Below are 7,294 nucleotides of genomic sequence, written 5' to 3'. Positions count from 1 at the left end.
TTAATAAACAAAAATCTCATTTTATTATATAAATTTATTAATATCTTCCTTTACACTCGAATATTCATACAAGCAAAAATAGCACAAAAATGTTTCTAAGCTATTAGTTATGGATTTTAACAGCACATTTAGAAGGATTTCTTCTTAATCAATGAGTTAATTTGTCGTCATGTCTAGCCAAGCTCATTTCTTCACAAAAAAAAAATCTTCAATCAATCTCCAATAATCCAGCTGCTCCTTAATAAGCTTGTAGGTGGGCGTAAAACAAAGTTCAGATTATAGACTAGTGCATTGAACCTGAACATGAAAAACAGGCTGCATTAGTGGGAGTACTAAAAGCAAATTACATATAGTAAGTATACTGACTTTCATTTTTGGTTTACAAGTACCAAATTGAATGACAATAAGCAACGTATTGCACGTGTAAACATGAAACAATTCTTACAAGTCAATTTCCATGTTCATTAAGTCACCTAACCAACGTTATATATATAATTATATACGAAGTATCATACCTTAAGAAAATATGCTTACATCTTGGATTGTTGATCTTTGAATTCCTGAAAGAAAGTAGAGAGCCTCATTGTTTAAATTAATAAACTCCTCGACATTTTCAGCAATGGTCAAACTCTTTCATTGATGCAGAGCTAGAGAAGGTGATAATTATCTTACCTGTGCACTCTTCTTTCACTTTGGAAATGAAGAAAGTTCCCACACCAGAACGTGTACCAGTACCACCTCCATAATAGTGACATAATTTAAAGCTTCTGCCATTATGAAATGACTGCAAAAACATAAAAAAGTGAATATCAAAATAAGAAAAGTTTTAGCCCTGCTATATATTGTACGCAACAAATAAGGAGTTGCATAGCATAGTTGAGTTGTAAGAGATGGCCACCTCTTGCATTACTCTCCATCTATGAATAAAATGACCTTGTGACTAAGAATGAATAAACTACACTATTAGAATAGATTAGAGCATTATGTCAACAGAGATATATAAAATGAAGACTAATTAGATAGTGACAAAATTTTTTTGAAAACAAAAATAAAATTTAGAATCAATCATACCAGCAGAAATCAAATCCAAATAATTATAAATGACAGAATCATAGAGAGAAATAACATTGCCCACATAGCACTTATTCTAGTAGTGAAATCAAATTCAGAAATAAGAGAGATCCAAAAATACAATTTATAAATGCAACCACATAGTGCAGAAAACAGTTTAAGCGACATGGAAGAGTTCCCACAAACTTAGGAAACTAGAAAATCTGTACATACTATAATATACTTTAATAACAAAATGGAAAAGAGATGGAAATTAAGAAAGATGCCAGGGATAAAAGAAAAATTCTATCCATATTAAGGATTGTAAAAGAGTCACTATCACAATCAATTTCATATTTAACATGTTACATGAAGGCAAAAAGTTTGTTATATAAATGAGTAGAGAAAGACAACAAGTAATAATCAGTAGGACTAAATTGCTTCAATCTCTTATTATTTATACAAAGCATTAAGTCAAGCATTGTTTTCTTTTTAACTCTTCAAATCATGTAATATTTATTCTTTACTTCAATCGAGTAATCTTTAACAAGCTAGAAGTCACACTCTGACAACAATTACCAATTTTCATAAAAAAGAGCAGAAAATTAAATCTCAATTAAGACTTATGATGTGTACAACCAATGCTGAAAAACAAACAAGTATTGTAATAAAGACTTGAGATCATGAAAAGAGAAATGTCACTAAAAACCTTGAATCAAAGGTTTAAAAAACTTACCTCTAAGTATTGCAGATAAGACTTAATATATATACATACTTTGATGTAGTCATCCATGCTAAAATAATTACCATAATGAAATGTTGTTATAAACTGAAGTTCACATTGTATAGCAAAGAGGTATATCTATGTTCTAATCTATTCTCACAACAAAATCCGGATCACATCTGCAAGATGGCAGCAACCATAAAAAGACTTCTAGACTTAATTATGAATACCGATCATCTCTTTTCATAATCTTTCAATGATCTAGAGACTTAATTGATTAATAATGTATAAGAACCATAATCATTTACAAGCCCCCTCCTTTACAAAAATAATAATAATTAACAAGCCTCTATCAATTTGCCATTTAACAATAATTAACAAGCCTCTATCAATTTGCCATTTAACAAATCCTTCAGGATTTTCATATTTGCTACTACTCCAAGAGGATATTTTAAGTAATGTCATCAGTGGCACTACTCCGAATTAAGCATCACATCGAGGAGCATATTAGCGTGACTAACAACTAAACCAAACAATATTCATTTTAAATTTCAATTGTTCCAAAAACTATCAAGAAAACCATTACTTAAAACATTCGTTAAATCCTATACATTTAGAACTTGGAGAAGATTTAACTTGAGACAAATTCATAAAATCTAGAAATTCAGACTTAAATAAAAAAAAAAATAAAAAAAAAAAAACAAAAGATTGATACTTGATACAAATTGTGTTCAATTTCCTCTTCTTTATAAAAATTGACAGACAAAATGTTCGACATAGAATTTCACTTAGCTATTAATGAAGTAGATTTGGAACTACAGAAGCAGAGAGAGGTGAGAGAAATCATTGACCAACTCGTCCCATATCTTAAGCAGTGAATAAAAAAAACAATTAATTTCAGATTTGGATTAAAATTGTAGCCTTGTAGCACAAATAGAAGCATAAACAAAACTCTGAAATTCTTCTTCGGGAGCCAAACCCATCTCTTATCAAAACATAACTCAAAATCATAACCCTTCAAATGATTTAAAATACTGAATTCTAAAAGGAAATCAGGAATAAGAAACTACCTCAAATCATCGATCTGAACAAAGGGACGTATTTGATTAACATTGACGATGAGTAATGGAAATTCTGCAATGTAATACACAAAGAAAAAGTAAATTTGAATCCGAACTTGATGAATTCTTTGCAATTTTAGAGGATTAGAAAAGAAAAGGAGACGATACCAACAATGTTGAGAACGAGGGTTTCTACTTGTTCAGAAGCGGCAGTTATGTTTTTCCCTAAAATGAATTGAGAAGATGCAGGTTAAGCAAACTACATCACGTGTCCGACACGTGAGTGATTCTCGACGCTTTCAGAGTCGAAATAAGTTTCGAATTAGAAAAGTGTCGAGAAATTACGCACACTATAATAATTACTTGACGCCCCTATTATAGCGTCGAGCTAATAGCATCCAAAAAATACGCATTTTGCTGTAGTAAATAAAGGGTAACTAAACAAAACAACCACTTACATCAGTTGAAATTTGTTTGATTTCATCATCAGTCATGACACCATCTGGAGAGCTCAAATTGAACAAAGCGGCTGATTGTACCACTTGAACAAGCACCACTAACATTTAAACCACCCTAATTAGATCCCAAACTAAGAGGTTTCTTAACAACAGTTTGGCTAATTGCATACTGTGACAAAGGATATGTAGATGTATCCCATGGTCCCTGCCCAAAACCATCAGTTTTAACCACTAAATTAATCTAACTCTTAACCTTAGCATATGTCCAATGTTGAATCAAAGGAAGGCTACAACTTTCCTTTTGTCCTTGAAAGTTTAAACAACGAAAAATACAGAATTTGCAAAACCAGCAAACATCCACTCACACTTTGAACAGTTAGATCCTTGTTATACTTATCAACAAACTTTTTTAAATTCCTCAAAACATAAGAACACCAATAAAAAGTTTTAATTTCATCAACTTCTTCAACAGCCTTTAGCAACTTCAAAGAACTGTCCTATTAGGAGTAGGAGTTAAAAAGCTAGACATAGCATGAACCACAAAAAACCTCTTAAATGCTACCCCTCCATCAACCAACTCCTGCATCCGAGACTCTAATTTTTCCAAAGAAATAGATTGCTTATTAGAAGCATCAAAATCAGATCTCCATGCCTGAAGAATACAGTTGTCTACACTTGCACCTTCAGAATTTTTTTTGAGTTCAGGAACAGGAATATCACCCATAGGCAAGCAAAACACATCACATACATCATTCTTAGTAACTACAAATTCTTTACCACTACCAACGGTAAATATGCAGCTACCACCATTAAATTTTCAACAAGCCAAGATAGCATTTTACGAGAGAGAGTTTTTAATTTTAAATGTAACAAACTGCCAAAACCAACTTCAGCAACAACTTGTTTTTGTTTATCACTAAAGTTCTTCACCAAATTTCCCAAGGTATGTGGTCTACACCTTGTCATCAAAGGTCTCTAGACCCTAAAAAAAAAATAAAAAAAAAATTAAAATTAAAACAATATAGACTACAAACCAAATATAATAAAAAAATGCAAATCAAGAATCATTGAAAACATGTTCTCTTACATTGAAGTATCAGAATCAGAATCAGAAACCAATTCCAACTGAGAACTCCTCTTTCTCTTCTCTACATCAGTTACTGTTTTGACATTCTTACGTACTGTTTTGACCTTCATAGGTAAAAAATTACCCTTAGTAGACTCTTCAGGTACTGTTTTGACCTTCTTAGCTACTACATTACCCTGAGCAGACTCTTTAGGCATTGCTTTTCCCTTTGAAGGCACTTTATAACGATATCCACCTATAGAACCACCTATATCAAATAGTTATGCATAATGATTAATACAGAGATAAAAGTTACCACGAATTACTAATTCACAAATTACTCTTGAGAGAATTCAGGTTGTATGCAAAAAGGTTACCCTTTGTATGCATAATGTTACCCTTTTTATGCATATAAGTGACCGATATATCACATAGTATTACTTCCCTATACTTTGATTCTAAACACGATGACATACTGCTTATAAATTCTCATACTTTACCTAAAAACCAAGATCAATTCCAATTATCATACTCTGCCTCAAAACTAAGCGAAAAATTCAATTACAAACTCTAAAAATAACATGCACTAGTTATAGTTTATATAACAACACATTTATAAGCAATTTATAAGCAATTAAATACAATAAACAAAAAATTAAGCAAAATTAAACACATTAACTTCAAAATTGAATTCTAATTATCATAATCTGCCTAACAAAAAGCAAAAAATTCAAGTTCTGAAAATAACATGCAGTAGTTGTTTGACATATAACAACATATTTATAACCAATAATAAGCAATTAAATACAATGAACAAAAAAAATAAAGCAAAATTAAACACATTAACTTCAAAATTCAATTCCAATTATCATAATCTGCATAAACAATTAAAATTCAAGTGTAAACTCTGAAAATAAAATGCACTAAAGATTGGACATATAATAACACATTTATAAGCAATTTAATTGAAAATTGACTTAAATTTTTTGAAATAAATCCTGAAAAAAATTAAGAATACGAACCTGCATCATTTGACGACTTATATTTACTCTTCTTCTTCACCATTGCAGAGTACTAACACTACAAAAAACCGAAACCAACAAAAAAAACTCAAAAAACCTAAAAATCGAAGAATCAAAACAACTAAAACTAACAATAATGCTCAAAAAATTAAGTAAACAAACCTGAATGTAGCAAAAACAACTTCGCAAGTGAAAGAGAAGAGAGAAAAAGCTCGATAATCGCCAGTTGAGGAGAGAGAAAATCACCGGTTGAGGAGAGAGAAAATCGCAAGAGAAAATTGAGGAAGAGAGAGAAAGTGGTCAGTCTGAATGAATGAGGAAGCGAGAGATATTTTTTTTACTATGGCAAGTAAAGCACTGGCACGTGTGAGTTGAATTTAGGGAAATAAATGCTTTCCAAAAACTTCCGCCACACACAAACTTAATGTAAATCCGCTTTTATTAAACATTTCTGAAATACTAATTATTATTTGTTCCTTCTTTACTCACCATATTATTTTAAAGTCACAAACGAGCCCCACCAACTACAATTGCTTGTGGGTAGGGGGTTTCCTTATCTCCCCTCTCTACTCTGAAGCGTTGACCTGCAGAGCTGAGTTGACTTTTTCCTGTTAAAGGTGGTGTTTCAGTAGGGTCCTTTATTTTACCTTAAAAAAAATTACTACTCCCACCATTTTGTAATAATTGTAACACTTTATTTTAAGGTGTCGTTTGCTTGACATATAAAAACATAGGAAGTTGAAATTCCTAGGCATTGTGAATCTTTGGAGTTGTTTGGCTGACAAATTCATGGGAAGTAGAAATTCCTATGAATTTCGAGTTCACACAAAATGAAGGTATTTAATTACCTAGGGAGACCTAGGTAAGTGGAATTTCCCCATGGTTAACCAAACACAATTTAGCACTTCCCATGAATACCAATTACATGGGAATATAAATTTCTATGGAATTTGCATTTCCCACTTTCAACCAAACGAGGCCTAAGTATGTTTCATAATAATTGCAATACTTCCGTATTTGTTAAGGACCCAATATTATTTTATTAATTCTCTCTCCTATTAACTCCACTTACACTATTTTTTATTTTTATTTTTATATTACTTCTATCTCATACAAACAGTTAAATATATCCCTTCCAACTAGGGGTGGGACTTCGGTCTGGCAGTTCGGTTTGACCTCAGTTTGAAATGGTTTCGGTTTGAAACAGTTCGGGTTAAAACGGTTTCATTTAGATGGCGGGTCGGTTCAGTTCGGTTTTGATTAGTCACAGGTCGGTTCGGTTTCGGTTTATTTTTGTACGATTTAAATTCGGTTTGGGTCATAAACGGTTCGGTTTATAAACAATTCGGGTCATAATCAGATCGGTTAGAAACGGGTTGCTTCAGGGGTGGATTTACTCGGGTCAATGCCGGTTCGGTTTTTAAACGGTTCGGTTAATAATCGGGTCGGTTTGAAACAGGTCGGTTCAGGGGCGGGTTTACCCGTGTCAATGCCCGTTCGGTTTATAAACGGTTCGGGTCATGATCTGACCGGTTTGAAACGGATCGGTTCAGGGGCGGTTTTACCGGGTTAACGTCGGTCTGGGTTCATATCGGTTCGGGTCATGAACGGATTATTTTGAAATGGGTCGGTTCAGGGGCGGGTTTACCCGGGTTAATGCTAGTTCGATTCATATCGGTTCGATTTATACTCGGTTTGGTGCTAAAATCGTTCGTGTTAGTTTGGTAATCGGTTAAATTGGATCGGGTTGAAATCGAGTTCTAAAAAGTGGTTTTGACCAGTTAGCGCGTTTTGTTTTATATCAAGTTGGGACTAGTATTTCCATTTCATTAGCGGGTCGGCATAGGTTGGTGAAAAAAAATAATGGATCGAGTAGAAATTGGGTTTTAAGAGATTTTTGACCGGTTAGCTAT

General features: G+C 32.7%; 1 long non-coding RNA gene across 4 annotated transcripts; it reads right to left on the bottom strand.

The window, feature by feature from the left end:
• On the bottom strand, window positions 1–3,111 carry LOC110734739. 4 transcript variants are annotated; one of them, XR_002513898.1, is made up of 6 exons: window positions 3,008–3,111; window positions 2,845–2,908; window positions 1,787–1,844; window positions 673–784; window positions 516–560; window positions 1–297 (listed from the first exon to the last, which is right to left on the bottom strand). It is a non-coding gene; the product is annotated as an uncharacterized LOC110734739 (long non-coding RNA). The 4 variants fall into 4 exon arrangements; XR_002513896.1 differs by having other exon boundaries at window positions 3,004–3,081; XR_002513897.1 differs by lacking the exon at window positions 1,787–1,844 and having other exon boundaries at window positions 3,008–3,109.
• Between the last annotated feature and the right edge of the window lie 4,183 nt (window positions 3,112–7,294).

Source organism: Chenopodium quinoa, unplaced genomic scaffold (genome assembly GCF_001683475.1).
Source record: "Chenopodium quinoa cultivar QQ74 unplaced genomic scaffold, ASM168347v1, whole genome shotgun sequence".
Classification (NCBI taxonomy): domain Eukaryota; kingdom Viridiplantae; phylum Streptophyta; class Magnoliopsida; order Caryophyllales; family Amaranthaceae; genus Chenopodium; species Chenopodium quinoa.
This window is presented reverse-complemented; position numbering and strand designations above follow the sequence as displayed.